The 19964-nt window shown below is 38.8% G+C and overlaps 1 protein-coding gene across 3 annotated transcripts in view; it reads left to right on the top strand.

The window, feature by feature from the left end:
* The first annotated feature begins 10400 nt into the window (after positions 1-10400).
* Positions 10401-19964, top strand: part of ARHGAP5 (Rho GTPase activating protein 5) — a 46666-nt gene continuing 37102 nt past the window's right edge. For 2 of the 3 annotated variants that reach the window (XR_007907546.1, XM_051806246.1), the window contains exons 1-2: positions 10401-10545; positions 17746-17855. The gene's annotated coding sequence lies outside the window, so the exon portion shown is untranslated. The remainder of the gene's footprint in view (positions 10546-17745; positions 17856-19964) is intronic. The other variant, XM_051806248.1, reaches the window with a different exon arrangement.

The following is a 19964-nucleotide window of genomic DNA, read 5'->3' as shown; positions in this document are numbered from 1 at the left end:
GATTAAAACGTAAAAGTCTATAAGAAAAGTATATACATTACTGAAATGCCCCAAGATCATCATCAAAACACACCACAGATTTATGTACTTCTGGAAGGTTTATTAAAAATACACTATTAAAAGAAGAATAAAAGATGACTATAGTATTTTTGAAAACTAAGAAGAACCAAGGAGATACCTACCTGACACAGGAGAACATACAGCAAACACTCAACAGGTTATATTTATTTAAATGATGAGTAAACTGGAATATTACTGACTTAACTTCTCGAGTTACTGTTGACTCTTGTAACTTTGGAAATTAAAATAATTTGTGGTGATTTTCTTATTGATTTACTTAGAAGCATGAATGTTATATTAAACATAATTTTTCTAAAACTTCTGAAACCCGCAATAGAGAAACTTGTTTTCAGAGTATTCTCACATCAATTATAAGAACAAATAAAAGGGAATATAGAAACCACTTAGTGAAAAAAAGAAACACAAACAAATCCAAAGGAAAAAACCCCAAAAAACCAACAAACCAAAAGAATGCTAACTGGTGGTAAATCTATAGGCAAATGAATACATTTTTCCATAATTCCACAGTGACAAGCATTTATAAATTTCATAGAATCATATGGGTTGGAAGGGACCTTTGAAGGCTATCTAGTCCAAAACTGTGCAATAAGCAGGGACATTTTTAGCCAGACCAGGATGCTTGGAGTCCTGTCCTACCCGAACTTGAATCACGGATGGGGCATACACTGCCCTGTTCCAGTGCTTCACCAACCGCACTGTAAAAAATTTCTTCCTTGCATCTACTCTGAATCTATCCTCTTTTGGCTTAAAACAATTACCCTTTGTCCTATCATGACAGGCCCTGCTAAAAAGTGTGTCCTCAAGTTTTTTTTGAAAATTACATCCAAATTACTGCAAATTATTTTAGAGCAAATTCATAGCTTTTCTTTGAAATTGTTAAATTAATTCACAATGCAATCTATAGTTTATAGCTGCCAATCTGAAATTAGATTACATAAGGTAGGCACCTTCCTTTTTATAAAATGGAACCAGAAAGAGAAACTTTTTGAATTTTAGGGGTCTCCATGCATTATTCACTAGAGACTTAATGTACAAATGTAAACTATAAACATTCTTCTACATATGGCATATCTTAGTAAAGCCACTTTATCTACTTATCTAATTATTGTCCTACCTGGAATTTAGGTGTATGCCAGAAAAAATAAAAGCTCAGAAAAATAATGACAGATGCTATTTCTTTTAGTGTCATTTCCTTGTCTGCATTATATGGGGACAAGCTATGGCCCTGTAATCACTGAAATGTATCCTTAATGTTACAAACTTCACATGTTGAGCTTGGCTCAAAAGACTTAACATGAAGAAAGTTAACATAGAGGCATGTTCAGACACATTATCTTAAAGAAAAATATGATAGCAAGAGTACTACTCTGCATTGTTCTGATTGTGCCTAGGCCTTTTACAGATCTGAAATTAATGAAACCTAACAATAACCTGAGAGATGGCATTACAATTTGTTTGTGGATCTGAGCTGAAAATCTGAGCTATAACAATGAAGAATTAGTTACAGTAAAAGGCAAAAGCACCTATAAATTAGGTGTACAACTTGTAAGTTTAAGGCACCTGGTGCTAAAAATGGGATCCAAAACCAGACCAGATGCTCACGCTCCCCTTAGCAATTCATGGAGGCTTGCTATTCAAAGCACCATCTGGTGAATGGAAAGTGATGTAAAAATACCCAAAGGAAGTTTGGGAAGCCACCTTGGGGGACAGGCAACTTTACATTTTAGTTCAAAGAGCTGAATACTGTGGAAAGTCATCTAGGAAAACAGAGAAGTGTGTATGTTCGATGTGGTATTCACCTTTTCTCTTCACAAGGTGAGTATTCTAGATGTAGGTTTGGCTCAGCTCTGCTGGGGATTATTTGCACTGCTTGCATCTTAATATATTAATGAATCATATGTGCATCATGGGAAAAATTTGGATCCTAGTGGAGTTACTGGCAAACATCCCACTGACTAAACAGGAGACTTAGTTGAACCCGGTGAAGACAAAGGACACTAATGGATTCCTGTAGGGCGTTTCTCAGCAAAAATGACCTTCCCTGCAGCTTCCCTGCCTCTCACACTAGGCAACCATTAGCTGTCCCATCAACTCTTTAAGTACTCCAGGTAATGCATTTAACTGAAAAGAGAAATGAACTGTTACTTTTCTTTTGCAGACAAAGCTAAAATGACACTTTTAGAAAAGTGAAAATAAATGTTCTTTTTTAAAGCAAAGAGGAAAACCAACCAGTCAGTTTTCTGAATGCAATCTGTGTGATTAATGTGTCTCAAAATACAGACATTTCTATAAAATATTAATCACTTCACTTCTGGACTGTATTAAATTACATTTAGCAGTTTTGAAATTCCTTCCATATATTTTTATGAGCAAATAATATTTATTAAACTTTTTGATCATATAAAGCACTTCCTGTATAATTTTACTATTTTTGTTAAAAAATGTGACTTGTTTGCCAGGCACAACAGAAGTCCCAGGAGCTTTCTAGGAGCAGAGATGACTTTTGTGAGCAGGAATCTGAGGGATGTGGTAATTTTTCCTTATAGCTATAGTGTACAAAATTTCAGAAATGAATGTTGAAGAGTAAATTATTTTTAAAAAAATATTTTGCTTTTTTAATAGGATATCATCATTGTAGCTTCTCCAATTTAAATTATTTACATAGGCAAGTCTATATTAAAGTTCTGAATACAGTTTAAATGCTTGATTTATCTCATAATACCCAGAATGACTGAAATGTGCTTAATTTTCTGTTTTACTAAAAAGAAAAATCCCCCTAATTGCGAAAGTAATTTGGTGCCATACTAGTTGTTTGATGTAATAAGGTGTATCGTTCACAAATACATCTATCACTTAAACACGGTTATTTTCTCTTTCCTTTCAGTCTTATTAAGATGAAACTTGATAAAATAGGATTAGATTATAAGAAAACAAAATGGTAATAATGACAGCTAGTGTTTAATAAACACCATATTTTCCCTTATTCATGCGTTCAGAGATAGAGAGGAGTGCCACACCTCTTTCATATGCACAACAGATTCACTGTCAGACGAGGAAGAAGTTGGCAGGCTCATGAATACGCTAAAGGAGGAGAGCATCTGTTTAGTAACAAAACCTTCCTAGCAGAGCCTTTCAGCCACTTGCTGGACTCTTTGACGTGGTACTTGTGAGAGTGTGCTCACACGTGTATGTAACTGGAAAGGCAGGAATGCAGAGAAAAAGATCACTGCAGAAGCACTGATTGGCATTTTTATAAAAGGGAAGTATTTTAAGATTTTAAGATTTTAAATATGAAAGAACTATTTTCATGACTTTCAGACACCAAATGAGAAAAATGTCTGTGTGGTTGTTTATTGGGACAATTCCCATAAATGCATATGCATGTAAGTTGTTCCTACTCAGCAGAGCAGTTCTCTTGACTGTAGTCTGTAAAGTCTACATATGGAGAATGGGTAGAATAGGCCTGTTATCCTGTGTTCATACCACTGGACAAAAGGAGAGAACTGCATATCTATTCAAGGCTATTATGAAGACATGGCTGTTCTGCATCCTTCACACAGGTTAAAGAGCCACATACACTTTTTGTGAAAAAATAGAACACATGGGCTGGAACAATAGGTTTCTACAGATATATTCCATAGTTATATTTGTTTGCTGTTGTCCAGGACTCCAAAATACATTCTTCACACTCCAGATTTAAGGATCTGAAGGTCTTGCTTTTTTTTTTCCAAATTTTGGCAGAAAAGACCTTAAAAAGATATGTGTACAACATAATGTCAAAAATTCCATTACATGAATAAATTTTGATTTGATATGTATTCATATGAATCCATTCATATGTCATTTTACAATGACAACAAAGGATCTTTTTCTTTAATGTAGGTGCATAATAACATAAGCTTTGATTCGGCAACACCTTTTAAGACATGTTTGCTCAACTGACTATTTTCATGCATATGTGCTTTGATGAGTGATTTAGATGCAAAGTATTGGGCATAGGCATATAGAACCCATTTCAGAGTCATAGCTCAGACTTCAAGTTTTAGAAGCAAATGTTCTTACTGTTTTACTATGAGCTCAAACAGTCTGAATCCTCCTAGTCTCACCTGACTAAATACTGGATTCATAACACTGGGCAAAAGAACAGAACTGCATATCTATTGAAGGCAATTAGCACCTGTTAGGAAAATGCTGGCTGTTGTTTGTTCTTCACACTGAAAATAAAAGAGCCACATAGAATTTTGGTTAAAACCAGAACATATATGCATAAACAGCAGATTTCCAGAAAAAGTATTTGTTTGCCTTTGCCCAGGATTCTTATACACATGAAAAAAAAAAAAAGCCTATTCAGCCTCTCCAACCTTTAAGGTAAGATCCAGCAATCCTTTCCAGCATATTTGTTTCCCAGCTCTCCCTTTACGTCCGGGTAGGGAGGACACAGGCACATACGGTCCTATAAATGCAATTTGTCTTGAAAGTGTTGCAACCTACAATCAACTTCTTGGTAATTGGTGAACATTCTTTATATTTATTAGATTTGCTATTCAAGACTATATATATAAGTAAAAGATCTTTACAATGATAGTTTCAGTAGTAGAAGTCGGTATGATCAATGGTGTGATCACTTTGTAATCTGTTGGTAAAATAAATGTCTGCCCTGGTCCTTCCAATTATAGGCAATGTTGTCTTTAAATGTCCTCAGATGTTTGCAATTTGGAGGATCTGCTCTTGTGATATTAAAAAACTGCAGTCTCTGACAAGGAAAGGTGCTTGCTCCATAAGAAAGACTGCTTTAAAAAACAATGCTTAGCACTGTTTCTTTAGAAATGTAATATTTTAGCATATTTTTCTTGTAACATCTAAACTGTTAGTATCTGATACGACAACAGAAATCACCTTGTTATGTTTGGAATTTGACCAATAATATTTAGTCAAATGAAGTGATGTATTATTCATGCTTAGTTAGGTCAGCTGAACATATTTCAGCCTTACCGTGTTTTCAATCATCTTGACTAGTGTCATAATATTTTCCATCACCTCTCCCGAGGCACATTTAGCACCTTTTTTCCCCCCCTTTTAGAAAAAGAAATTCTCAATTACAGCTGTGAAGCAAACAGGCAACTGAAATCCACCCATTTCCTAAAGCTCTATTATCCCTGAGGCATCTGAAACAAAAACATATCAATACTAATTACTTAGCAGAAAGCAATCAAGAAAACCTTCTTACTTTCAAATCTCTCTTCTCCCCACACTCCTATAACCATGTGCCTCTATACAGAAAAGCCTGAGCTGTCTGAAAGCACACAGGGAGACAAGATGATAGCAAAACCAAGCCTCCTTTATGACCTTGACCCCATGAGTCTTTTCTGGTATCTTCCTCTCACAGATCTCTCCTTGTTCACCTGTGATAAGTATAATCTCTTCTCAGCAGCTCCCAGTGCTTCAACTCACTGATTTCAACAAGCAAGCAAGCAACAGAAGAGGTGTTGTTCATACAAATCTATCCTCCTCTCCCTTCATCAGACTGATGCCTGCACCGAAATGAGGTATCATCACTAAGTCCGTAGGAACTGGTATCCAAGCCTGGATTGCAGCAGTGGCCTCTATCAGCTGGACAGGATGCTGTGGGCAGGCCTGTTGCAAGACTCCAGAGGAGAGTGCAGGGTGCTGTGGAGAGCTCGGTCCTCTCCTGAAGCCAAGGCTTCTGTGAGGCTGGGCTAGAGCAGCCAGGCTTCTGGGACAGTTAAAACTGGCTCATGATAAGTAAAATAACAACTGAAACAATCCTCTATTTCCTTCTGTATGTTGAGCTAGGCAATCGCTCTCTCCTCAGTGTTTAGGTTTCATTACTATATATATATTAAGCGCTAAACCTACTCTGAAAGGGTTTTCTTCCCTTTCTTTTTCTAAACTAATACGTACATATAAGGTGTCTGGCTAATTTTCTTCTCCACTTAATTTTTAGAAGAACTGGATTCCATATCTTTGCTCACTGGCTCCCTCTCACACCCTTGTTAGATCTTTCTGCACTCCTCTGGGATTTTCCAGTCCCTGGGAGTCATGGGCTTCACACTGTCAGAGTGGAACTTAGCATGGTTTAGAAAAAGCCAGGAAGTCGTAGCACAAAGAGCTGAATACATGAATTATGTGAAGGCTTGACTTTGCATAAGCCAGGTTCAATGCAATCATCGATCATGCTCCTGATGTTCCTTTTGAAATGGTAGATGATCCATATTAATAAAAAATTAACGATCAATGTAGTAATAAATTTAAAAATTAATAAAATACTTGTTTAAAAAAACACAGCCCAAAAACCTGAACCCCCACACTAGAGTAAGGCTGGAGATTAGAAGACTGGTTAAAAAAGTGGAAATTTCTTCCTGCTCTTTGGTTTGTCAAGTGTACTGACTATCGGAAAACCAGTAATGCTGGTGAGCTCTCCCCTTAACACGATGAGATTATGCAGTGATGCAGGTCTCTCAGTAAGTAAATGTATTTATCTAAATGATTCCTATTAGAAACCAAAGAGGGTTTTCTTATAATTTGAGATGATGGTACAAGCATTTATGATTCTCTTTTGCCCTCTCTTCCTGTATACAAATGTTTTTACACACAGCACAATGAATTAACATGAGCATAAATAGTAGAACAATTTCAAAGTGTGTGAAGATTTTCTCACAGAGAAGGTGCTGTAGCATTGATTCTTAAACTTTATGCAAAACAGTGCCTTTCCCCTGAAGTGAGACAGACCTGGCAGTTCTCCTGTTTAATGAGGGATTTTGGAGAAGAGGCCTGAAAAGCAGCTTGTAGTAAAATAATATGTGCAGATTTCATATTCTGCAACCACAAAGAGCACATTGATTTTTGTTTCAGGACACTGGTAAGATTGCTTGCTTTGCACTTCCAAGTGGTGCTACAGAAACAATTATGGAGAAGCAAGGGCAATTAAGAAAATGCTATACCTGTGAGAACTATGTGCATTGATCATCTGATCTGTGGTTTGAAATCTTGCAATTCCAGAGGCATGGGGAGATAAGCTGTCTCTTCTCATTTGGCTTCAGATCACCAGAATCAGAGGAAACTGATGTACAGGCTTCTAGATACCTACAGCGTGCTTACTTTATTTGTGTTTATAATCAGCCTTTAAAGTATGAGGATATTTCTAAGATGAAACCTGCTACAGGGAAAGGCTCAAATAACAATTATAAATAACAAATGTTGCAAATCATTAATGGCTTTCTTCTGAGTTTCTCAAGGTTTACTAAAACATTTCTCTGAAGTGCCTTTCTGTATAATTAACAAAACACCAACCTAGCTGAATTATTAATCAGTTTTCATTATAACACTTTATTTTGATGCTTTCTCTAAGTCATTCTCTGCATTCTTCTCAGTCATTAAAAAGATTTTTTGAAATATTTCTTCAGACAAATATTCACAAATATTTCTGGACTATTTTAATAAAATTTTATTTTAAAAATACTTTGATGAAGTTGTTTTCATTTATCTTACTGCTTCATTAGAGACATAAATCTTTAAGTAGCCCTATAAATCTAAATATTATGCTCTCATAAGGGCATAAAACTACCTGTTTTCTCATGGATTTGCAATTTTCTCACCACTTTCCTGTTGGAACTTTATAAACCTTGCATGTCTTCTTAACATGCATCTGAAACAGTCTATGGGTATATCTCTACCCAACAGTTAACATTAGACTGCAAAGCTTGTACATTTCATAAAGTCTAGGAAAAACACTGTGTCATAAATCTGCTTAGAACCCTGCTTGCTGGTTCATTGGACATAATTCTTGACTTTTTGTAGCTTTAAGCAAAATCAAGGGGCTTAATAAGCTCTGCAAAATCATAGCAAGCTGCCTGCTGCAGCCTGCCAGAACTTTGCATGCTTCTGGAAGGCCACCAGCAAAGGGAGTTTCTGCACATAAGTTATCTCTGATTCTGGTGACCTGAAGTGAGGAAATCTATATGAAAATCAATTTCTGGCTTTACAGTCTTCCTCTGTTATATTAATTTTGGAGGTATATTTAGGGTCAGAGAAAAGAATTAGCTGATCTAATTCTGCCCGGAAATCCCTTCTTTTCTTTCACCAAGGGCTGTTTTGGAGCTGATGGTGTGTCTTATTGTGGACTAACATCGTAGGAAACTACTTATGCCTGTTGCCTTTCATCTGGTTGCACGCCTCTTTGTGAAGAGAACCTCCATATCTCTGTAACTAATGGTGTTGCCAACTGCTTCTAACTGAGATGCTCCTTGCTGTCCTTGGATGCTTCAGGTTTGAGCTTGCTGGGAAAAGTTTCTTCCTCTTCCCAAGCCTATTCGCCTTGCTGAGGTTTTTTTAAACTAAGATCAGGATCAAAGTAAGTGATACAATCAATTCCTGTATTAGAGGTCTTCCACATGATGGAACTTTATGAAAATTCTCTAATATGAACTGCTTAAGGTAATTAATACCTAAGCAGTTTTAGAAGGATACAGATCTTACTCCTTTAAATTTCTGTTAAAGCCAATAACTCTCAAAAGGTTTTTCTTTTTATGTGAATATAAGGTTTTGATTCTGGTTATATGAAATGGGGCCTTAATCATCCAAGGTATTTATTTTGAACAAAAACAACAAAGCAACAAACCACAAAAAGCTCAAAATCAGGTAATTCAGATTAAAATTAAGTTCTGATTTTAGGCTTCTTTAGCTTGCCTTTTTTTTTTTTTTTTAACTAGGAGGTGACTGCAAAAACTCTTGAACAGATGCTGTGATTACAGTGTCAAATAATTTTTGATTTCTTTAAGGTGGGCCTTCCTAAGACGAGTATTTATAGAAATAGTCTCATGTAAGGCAGTGTTCATGCTAGGCTGTCCACTCAAATTTAACATGAAAAGGTTTAGCTAGTTAGAATTTTCTCAAAAATTCTAGTTTACAGGTAATGTGTCTTTAGAAAGGATCTGATTTTGTAAATATTTTCCTAATTTTCAGATATGAGTGTTTAAGATGTGCATGCAATATGTAAAATTGTACAGAATCAACCATATTGTTAATAAATATTATGATGACAACTCAAAACTTGGACTGTGCCAGCAGTAAGATTGCTAGTAAAATATTAATTTATTCCTTTGTATGCATACATATAAGCGATCTTTAGTAATAAATGATGCATAGAATATGCATTTCTGCATGCACAGAAATATGTTGTATGTGCATGATGCCCACAGATACCGTCCCCCGTGGTGGATAGAGTAGATTAGCACCTATTTACTATTTTTTTTGCTGTGTCCCGTGCCTCACCTGCCACTGCCTGTGGAAACCCAGCTCCAGAGGCAGGAGCGCAAAGCTTCACAATCCCATCACTACTTAAGTGTGTAACAGGCCTTATGTACAACCCTGGAGGGTTCTGAGGATGGAAGAGGGGTTTCACCTCCTGGACCACGTGCAAACAGCAGCATGTAAGGACTTTGCCGAAAGCCTGTGCTGCCTTTGGTTGCTTAACCCGGCTCTGAGCTCCCCGTGGCTGGTACCCCTGCGAGGGGTGTCCTACAACAAGCGGTGCCACATCTGCAGCCCACAGAGCAGGCCCCACTGCCAGCCGTCTTTTCAAGGATTGCCGGACGAAACAAGTGCCGTGTTACACTGGCTAAACCTGGGAAATGTTGGGACTAGTTACGAGCGCTGGTAAGAGAGGAGGGAAGACAGGCCTGACCGAGGCAACATTTTTGCATCTTTTAATTCCATCGCAGTCCACCGCCATTTTCCTCCTTTAGAGGCAGCGCTGCTGGGTGTAAGCTGAGGCGGCGCCCCGGGGGTCTCCGTCCCTTCGGCGGGCCGATGGCCCGGGATCAAGCCCGTGGCCGCCTGCGCTGGGGCACGGCGGCACCCCGGCCTGCGCCGCTGTCCCAGGCGGGACTCGAACCCCCGGCCCTCCAGCTACCGGCTGCCTGCGCTACCCGCGCGGCCACCTGGGCACGAGCGGGGTACCCCAGCCGCGCGCGCCCGCCCGGGCCGGGCAGGGAAGGGGGGCGGGGCGGCGCGCGTGCGCGCGCAGCTGGCGACTGGCCGCGCGCGCTCTCCCAGGCTTCCCAGGGAATCCAGCGGCAGCAGGAAGAGGCGCTTCCCCGCGCACGCGCAGCTGGCCGGGCGGGCGCGCGCTGAGCCGCGGCGGCGGGAGGGAGGGGGGAGGGGAGGGAAGCTGCTGAGGTAAAGTTAGGGGGAGAGAGAGACTCCGTCAGCGAAGCGAGAGCCGGGGAGGCTCGGCGGCCGCCATTACTGAGCCGAGAGCGCCGGGGAGGCAGCGGAGAGACGGGACGGGGCTGCGGCGGCCGGGAGCGCTCGGGAGCTGCGGGCCGGAGAGCGGAGAGAGCCCCGCGGGGAGGAGAAGCCGCCGGGGGCGCCGGCGTGGAGAGAGCGTCCCGGGAATGCTGCCGCTCCCGCCGCCGCCGAGGAGCCGGATCCCGACGGCGCGAGGTGAGGGCAGGAATGCGGTCCCGTGGGAGCCGGCCCGGCCCGGCCCGGAGCGGGGCGGCGGGGCCGGCAGGCGGAGGGGAGCGGGGGGAGGAGCGGCCGCAGCCCCCGAGCCGCGGCGGGCGCTGCCTGCCCAGCGCGGGGCTGGGGCCGCGTGCGGAGCGGGACCGGCCCCGCGCCCCCGCACGGCCCCCCCGGCACCGCCGGCCCGCAGGGGAGGCAGGAGGGGCAGGGAGCGGAGCGCCTGGTCCCAGACAGGTGATGAAGGCCTGAGCAATGGGAGGGTCTGAGCCTGCTGTACGAGGCTGCCAGCTGGTCACGGCTCTCCAGGGAGGGAGGAAGGCAGGAAGGGGAGCTTCCCTGCTCCTCTCTCCTTCCTTCCTCATTCCCTTCTTCTCCCTACTCGTTCAGCTTCCTCCTTTCTTCCATTCTCACTACCTCCCCCCCCCTTTTTTCCTTTCTCTGTACTTCTTTTCATTCTCATTATCCCCTGCTCATTCGCACCTTTTCTGTTCTTTCCCTCCTTTACTAAATTTGAACACTTGTCCATTCGTCTCCTCCTTCCTTTCACCTTCAAATATTGCTCGATATTAAATTTCACAAAACTTCACTCTCCTAATGATGTGTGCATTTCTGTTTTTCCACCAGGTGGATTTTAAGGCTTTGGAATAGGGTAGTCAGTTGCAGTGGTGCAGCTTGCAAGCATTTTGAATCCCTTAAACCAGCATAACCTTTAGACTCTCTCCACCCAAGGGAATCACCAGAGACATACAGATATAATGCCGTGGTGTTGTAAATATAGGACATAAGGAATATAAACCACTGTTTTAATTAGAAATAGAAGCAGGACTATATAGTTATAAAAGGAAGACATACTTGTCACCTTCTCCCCATAATACACCCCACCCCTATGTACCCCCCTCTTTTGCCCTCCTGTATTGCTTTTCATATCAACGTGGAATATTTCCTTAATAAGTAGGAGGGAAACGTTTTTAATCTAGACCAAAATAGGCCTGTGGGGGTATGTGTGTATTCTTTACTGTCATGCAGATAACTGGAGGATTTTTTTTCTTAATAAAGATTCTTGACAGAAATTTGAAAACTCTACACTGCAGAGTAAAAGCAGTAAAGAGAGAACAGCATTTGCTGGTCAATTGGACGTCCATTTTAAACCTGTGCATTGAAGCCAGTTGCAGCACTGATGCCTGTATACTTATTCTATAAATGAATGAAGAATTAATAGGTGCTTTTTTTTTTTCATCTGTGCTGTCTTACCTTCTGAAGGTTCTTTGGCATGACAGTCGTTTTCAGCAGTGATATCACTGACCAGAGTTAACTGCCTTCTAATAAAACCCATACTTACTTATAGTACATATCTAAAGCAAGGATATTACAAATATTCATCCAGGTACATTTTTATGAGGGTTTATTTTCATTTTTGTGCTGCTTTGAAAATTATTTTTAAGAAGTATTAAAATTCTTAAAATTCTATGGTACTCTACTAAAACTCAGTGTTGCTAGAGCTTAGGAAGTATGATGCAAATATGGCAGTTTTTAAAAAAAGTCTGTAGTGTTAAAGTATCAAAATTGTTTAAGCATTTGTTACATTATCACTAGCTTATTTTAGTATAAGTTGCTTTTAAGCTCGTAACATACAGAACTGAAGTAGCATGCTTTTCTTTTCTCTTTTTTTTTTTTTTTAAAGTATCCCTATCTAAAGCAACTGCCATTGTTGTAAAATGGTAAATAATTGCAGCCAGATGCCTACCACTCCCTGGTATTGGACTTTACTTTAGCTAAGGTGTTGCATGTGTAACACAATCCAATTAAATACTTTAGGCTCAGACTTAATTCTTTTAAAATGCTATATTTAGCACTAACAGAATCAAATGCTGCACATGTTTTTCAAGCTAAAGATAAAATATGCTTTCCTAAAGCCGTAGGTGTTTTTTCCATGTGCAGACTTTGTAGAAAAGAAAAGCACTGATCATAATAATAGATTGTTCTGTGTAACTTTCCCTGTTGGGACTTGTTATTTGAGTAGATGGTGCAAAAATAATTCCATTCTGTTTAATAAAGATATTAAAAGGATGTTGATGATATCTTAAGGCTTCCAAAAGTACTTTCTTGACACAAGATAAATCCCATGTACTGGCATCCTTCAGGAATATTTTGTATAAAACTTCAGAACACTCCCCTACGTTTAGTAGACTACTACATGGTGTGTTCCTAGGATTCCATGCATCAGGCATTCTTTGGGGGTGACACCCTCTGACCTTCCCTGAGAGAATGGAAGTTTGTGAAGCCAAATATCCGTCGCTAAGTTCTGCTGGCACGGTGACGTCGGCGAGCAGGCTGAAAACAGGCACATTTCTGGCCATGACGTAGCCGTGCGAGTGAAGCCGGTGGTGCATTCCTGCTCGGTGATAAGGAAGGAATGCTGTCCAGAGGGGCCTGCCGCGGGCTCGCGCCGCTAGGGGGCTTTGTCCGCGCGGCGCTCCCGGCCCGGGGCCGCCCCGCGCTGCCGCCTGTGCCGGGGCTCCGCAGCTCGGGGTCTGGCTGACGGCTTCCTTGGGAGAGGTCCCGGTTACACTGGGAATGGTGTCCTAGCAATGCCAGCATCCACCCTCCCCGCGTCTGTGTTATTTCTTTCCTAATGGGCACACACAACTCGTAATCACTCCTTAATCACTTCATTTATTTGTTGTTTTTTCTTTTTTACTCTGAGAATTTTTAGCCTAGCGGTCAGCGTAAGTTAGCTGGAAGACTATTACATTTTACAGATTATTATTTGAACCCCCTCATCACTTCCTTATATTTACAGTTTCAGTGAAATATTTAAAGAAAAGCAAGTTGAAAATTTCTCCTAGGAAAATCTGAAACAATCATCATGAAATTACTTTGAATTTGCATGCTAACTGTGTTTTTCTAGTCACTTAACACCTATTGGAAACCAAAGTAATTAATCTGTGGCTGGTTCTGCACACTACATTTTGTGGTAAATAAGAGTTGTTTTTTTGAGTTAGAATTCCCACACAGTTTTGCAACTCTTCATCAGTTGACATACAAACATGCCAGAAGAATGTTCACTTCAAAAAGCAAAACCAATACCCACATGCACAATTTTTTGGAAATGTGTATATTGTTGTATTTTGGCATTAATTTATTTAAGTTGGCTAATTATCATGCAGAGTATTATTTGCTGCTTACATATACCTTTTCCCTTGCTCATTTCATAATTTTAAAAAGTGGATAACCAGTGTTGTCATTTTACGAAGGTAGAAATGACACATATGGCTTGTACAAGGTCAAACAGCAAACTACTGTTTGAATTAAGTCTTAGAACTCCATGATGTTGAGTCCTGGCTTCTGTACTGCAGTTACTCATGAAGCAAATAATGTGAAATGATCCAGATATGTGGATCAGTGAAATTAGTTGAAGTTGCTGTTACCATGATGTAAATTTTCATTGTTTTTTTCCCCAGAAAAAGCATTTTAGCTCCTTTTCTGTCCTTACGTGGATCCCTCCTTTCTCATTGCTTCTTCTTCTTTCTTCTAGAAGTTCTTTGATGAATTGGCTTTGTAAAATTACTCCATTAGTTCTTTTGTGTTCTTCCTGAGTAACTCTGTAAATACACCTGATCAGGTAGTCTTACCGTGAGAAACTTCTCTGAGCACTACGCATGAAACTTCTCTGAGCACTACGCATATCTTTGGTAAGAGCTTATCCTTTGCAAAAGGAATTAAGAGTTTATTTTTCCTGTAAACTTGCACTGTTTCCTTTCCTGTTAAAATACAGGCTTTGAACCTATATTGAGTGCTTTCAGATATTCAGAAATCTGAAGATAAGTAACTTGAGAGGCCTGAATTCAGAATACTGTAGTGCTGGTAATTCGAACCTTTTCAGTTTACCTGTTTATTGTACCCTGATCTCACTTATGTAGATTGGTGTTTTTTTTTTGTTTGTGTGGGGTGGTGTTTGTTTTTTTTTTGTTTATTTGAGTTTTTGTTGGGTTTTTTTTGTTTGTTTTTTTGTGGAGAGCAACAATGAACAATGATAATAGATGCCTCTGGCTTGCGAGATTCATATTTTGTTTTGATTTTAGAAATAATGTTTAGGCCCTGATTTAATTTTAGGTAATACACTGGTGGTCTTCAGTGTATTGTTATTGATAGAAGACATTTAGTGAACTTAGTAGGAACTAGGAGCTTTGAACTTCTTTTTTTTAAACACAATTTCCCTGTTTTGCTTTATAATATGAAGTTGGACAGTTGGGGGTTTTTTCCCTCTTTTTTTTTTTTTTAATAAGTTGATTACTTTGCTTTTGTATGCAAAGAATTATCTAGGCTACAGAACTCCCTTAGGGATAGTAGTTGTTATCATACTAACCACATCTGAAATCAACAGTGGTTGGAGTAATCCATTCTCATCCTTCATTTACCTAGCCTGATTAATCCACTTAATACCACTTAAATTGTATTCCTTTTCAGTCACAGTATCACTACTGAAGGCATTTCAAGATATTGTCCTTTACTGTCTTGTTGCTTTATTGAGCTTACTTTCTGATAAGCAATCTGGATAATTTTTTCCTTGTGTTGGCTGATACTTAGCTAATTTTACCAGAGAGTGTTGCATTTACCTTTATTTATAAATAAGATTTCAAGTACTGTTACTTAATTAAGGTTACCAGCACTTGTGAAGGCAAGAGTATTGGCATGTGACTAAAGAGCAAGGGACACATTAAGTGGTTAGGACCTCAGCAGACTTATATGATTTGAAATTGTTGATAGGGTGACATTGGTATACTCTCTATCTGGTTTCATTTCTACAAAGGATTTTCATTTGAAGGGAGAATTTCTTATGCTTGTTTGAGTGAAAAAGATAACTCTTGGTAAATACTGAATGAGAAATGACAACATTACATTAAGGTTTATCAATATATTTTTCTTTAACTGGTTCTCGAAGGGAAAACAGTTTAATTGTTATTCTGTTATGTTTTGGATAGAGCTGTAGTTACTGATGGGCTGATAGGGAATTTGGGTACTGTACTAAATATTTTCCAATGCCAAGTTTTGATTCTCAAAAAGTAAGAAGTGCGGAATGACTTGGTATAAAAACTTGGAGTCATGGTCCTTGATATTATGAATGCACAGTGCTTTCAGACTCAACCTCCAAACCATTTCAGTGATACCTATTGTGTTTGAATTTACTTTGTGAACTGCTGCAGAGGTCGCAGTAACTTTCCGTTGGTGTATTTTTATACCTTGCAAAGCAGACTAGGCTGTGATGGCCCTTTTATTCATGTGTGCCTTTCTTTACTTGGCCAGGTAATTTACAGACTCTATGGCAAGACTGTGGTAATTAAAACTAACCCTGGAAAATACTGATCCATGAACTTTTGTGTCTAGACAACACTACAGAGTGAGTAAAGGACTCGGAGAAAACACTCTTTATTTTCCCTGTTGGCAGTTGCTTAAATAGCTGATGGTCATAAGCAATTATGTAGACTCTTTCAGACAGCACATTGACTTCAGCCATGTTAGGTCTAAAACATTTTTAGATTCAAAAAGCAAATTTGGAAGGTGTTGAGAAATATTCAGAATGTTTATCTGTAGGTGATTTTCTTGACTATGGGCCCGTCTACAAGTTCCTGTGCAGCCACAATTACTAAATAATGATAGGTGATTAATTGTTCCAGTATTTTTTACTTGCTATTAATATGGCATTCTATTTCAATGTTTAGAATTCAGCTCAGAAGACTTCGGGAAACACTATTTGAAAAATAGGACTTTCTCTGGCCTCTTAATGCTTCTGACTGATCTTGTGGAGGCCTGTCTTTGATCTTTCTCTAGTGGCAGCCTTCCCCAAGCCACAGATACATTTCTCTCCCTCTGTCTGCTCTTCCACATCCTGGGTTCTTCAGAGTCCCATAGTCTGTTTCCTTGTGAGCAGCTGTCTGCTCTGCTCCTCTAGCTGTGGACATAAAGGAGTGTCACAGCTAGGAGGTAAGGGCAGGGAGCAGCACTTATCTCCTGTCTTCTCTTTCAAGTGATAGAATTTAGCACTGGAGCTTGGCTAGGCTTAATGCAGGACTGATGACCTGTGCCTATTGATTTTAGTGTTGTTTGATACCACAAGATGAGTTACTATTTTGCTGTTAGTTGCAGCGTTATGGTGGTATAGGTATATTGTTTATTGGTATTGGCAAACCTTTTTTGTCCAAAAGAGAGTTTGCTAAAGTTTAGACTTTTCCAGCAAGGTGGAATTTCTAATAATATAATTGTAAATGGCAAAACAAGAAAAAACTCTCCTGTACCATTTTGATGTAATGCTTAGCACATAGATAGCATGGTGCTGCATCTTGCTTAAAAATGATACCTTTGCTTAGCTTAAAATGGCTTACGTAGTGATCCACTGCAAGTGCCCCAAGTTCCTGTCCTTTTCTGCATCATAATGTGTGCATCACTGGCCTGGCAAGGTCTAGGCTTTTTGTGTATGCAAAGGGAAGAGCAATGGAAGAGAGTTCCGTTTTTGGTTACTTCATAGTACCATCCCTGCAGTAAAATCAACAGTTAACAAAGTTATACTAATAATTTGTACCCGAGTTGAGAATTCAAAATCTTTGAGTATGATTATACTTTCAATTTCTAATTTGTCACAGTTTATGAGGCCTTTTGATGTAGAAATGCTGTAGTACAGGTAAAAGTGTTTTGACATAGATAGTACTTTTTTCTAGTAGTAAAATACATGTACCTGTAATCAGACGTAGATTAATTTCATTTATTTTGTACTTACTGTGCCAACTTCATCTTAGAAAACCATGTTCTAGATAGTTTAGAATTCCAAATTCTACAAGTGATTAGTGATTTTTATATCTCACATTTTGTCTGTTATCTGAGAAACTATATGAATTTTTTTCAGAAGAGGCTTCTGCAACTTAGGTATTGTTAAAATACCAAGTTGAACTTTAAATCTCAGTTGCTTAAGAACTGTCTTCTCTCTCTCTCAAGTATTATTAGCTGTGCTTGCAGGATTTAAACCCTCTAAACCTAGAGGAAGACCAGCTTGAGCTCTTGAGTTTTGTTTATGGCTTTAAAATGAGGAAAATGATCCTCATGCATAGGTGAAATGTACCCTCTCTGATTGCCGCTTCTGCTTTCATAAAATTGAAACTTTTAATGATGCTTACTTTTTGTTTTCAGATCCCTCAGGGAAGGACTTACTGAAGGGCACTGTTTAAATGTGTGACATCACTGCAGGAAGATCACAGCAGGATAATAACCATCTTGCTTTGCACCTTTTTTTCCTAAGGGTAAGTTTGGGCTTTAGGCGTTGTGTTTAAGGGGGGAGGTGGGTGAATAAGTACAAGATGCTACACCTTATTTTCTTTATAACTGCATTTGGAAATATAGAAGTCTGTAGAGACAAGGTCCTACAGTTCATCTGTAGATGGTCAGAGATTCTTCCTGCAGTGATGTCATACACTTTGTATCTTCTGAGTTCTTCAGAATTTTCATGAGAGATATTATTTTCAAGTCTTAAGATTGAAATTACTTGGGGGAATCAAACAACCCCTCCTTTGAATCTGTAACAAAGATGGAGAGGGGGAGGTGAAGTAATGAATCGTAGTGTTTACAATTTGTTATAATTGAATTAGGCAGATTGAAGTAAGATAATGGAACTAACTTACCATGAATTTCCAGTGTGTATACTTTAAAACTGTACAAAACCATAAAATACCTTTGCATTAGTGGTATAGTGAAATGGAAAGTCTTCCATTTGGGGAGCAGTTTAATGATGATTACATATTAAATGCAAAGCCATTATAATGTCAGATTTTTACCAGTTTTATTACTTAATTTACGTGTATTTCATTTTGTGACTTTACTTTGTACAATCAGGGCAAAGTAGAAACTTTATTAAAAAAATAGAAAACCATAGTGGTTTTAAATATTTTCAGTGATTGAGCTCCCACTATGATGAAAATCCTTCCATGTCAGAAACTTTACGAGAGACTGATGTATTTGTTTTCCCTTTGTCAGTGTCCCATTTCACCTTACTCTTTGTACTTACTCACTTAAAAATATATTGATTTAACAAGACATTTTATAGATGGAGGAGGAACAACTTTTGCTACATGAGGATGTAGAGTATATGAAAATATTGATTGTTTCTTATACACTAATTGCAAATCGACAGTGTCTTCCTGATGAGATATAATAATCCTATGGATGAAGATTTTTGTGTTTAGTCCACATCACATCTCTATTGTGCTGTGGCAAACAGAAAACATTTTATGGTGAAAGTGCTGAATAAACTTTTCATTCTAACAGTGTGAATGACACTGCTATGATAAGCTTTGCTTTAGAAAGAAAACAGTGGGTTTATTTGTAGTAATATAAATAGTGGCTTGTAAAGGATGTTACTTTTGCTAAGTATTTTTATTCCCAGAGCCATTTTCTGTTCTAAATTCTGTAGTTTGAGTATAGTAAACACAGTGGAAACAGTGAAACGTTCTCTTTTCTGAATGTCTTTAAATAATCTGATTTAAACAAAAAATAACTCTACAACATAAAAGTTTCAGTTCTTGCAATCTAAAAGGTCTCAAGTATAAAAATCGGATTTTTCCTTTGCTTTTTATAATGAAATGGATACCTGTTTTTTCTAAAAAAGGTACTTTCCTTGACTGATTTTTATAACTAAAAGCTGTTTTTATGTGTGTGGTTTTTATTTTATAGTTTGGTTTATTAATTTCAGTACAAATGTAGTTACATATATACTATGTCTCTGGTCAGAACATTGGTTTTCCATTTCTAGGTGTTAGTAAGTTGGAAAGCTCTGTTGGCTGGGGGTTGTTTCTGTACACAAGATACTAAAGGTTTCAATATTTTTATCTTCTCTTACAATTTTTAGTGATATAAATACTTCTACTGCTGCATGTCTTCAAACTCAGATGTGTTTTAGCACTTGTGAATTAGTTTTACAGGTATTAAAGCAGATTTTGAGAGCTGTTTGGATAACAGATTGTACACATTTTAAACTAAAGGAAGATACAATACCCTTCTTAACAAATTGTTGCTAAGAATGACAAAGTGTATAACAAAGCTGAGATATTGAGACTAAAATTGCCGTATTGATGCTTGTTATACTGTTTTTCTTAAAAGGACTGTTTAAAGATTTGTTTACATACATTGTATTGCTATTCTACAAATGTTAAAGTAGGTATATTAAGTACAGGAGAATGTGCCTTTCATTTATAGTGCCGTGTGATAGCTGTCTTTTTACCAAGAAAATGGGAAGAATATTCTTATTGAAATATTTTCACAGAATATAGAACAGTGTAGGTTGGAAGAGACCTCAGGATGTCCAACCTTCCTGGTCAAGCAGGGTCACCTAGGGCAGGTTGCCCAGGCCTAAATCT

This window comes from Manacus candei, unplaced genomic scaffold (assembly GCF_025592945.1).
Source record: "Manacus candei isolate 608988 ecotype Guabito, Panama unplaced genomic scaffold, ASM2559294v1 h1tg000067l, whole genome shotgun sequence".
In the NCBI taxonomy this organism is placed as follows: Eukaryota; Metazoa; Chordata; class Aves; order Passeriformes; family Pipridae; genus Manacus; species Manacus candei.
This window is presented reverse-complemented; position numbering and strand designations above follow the sequence as displayed.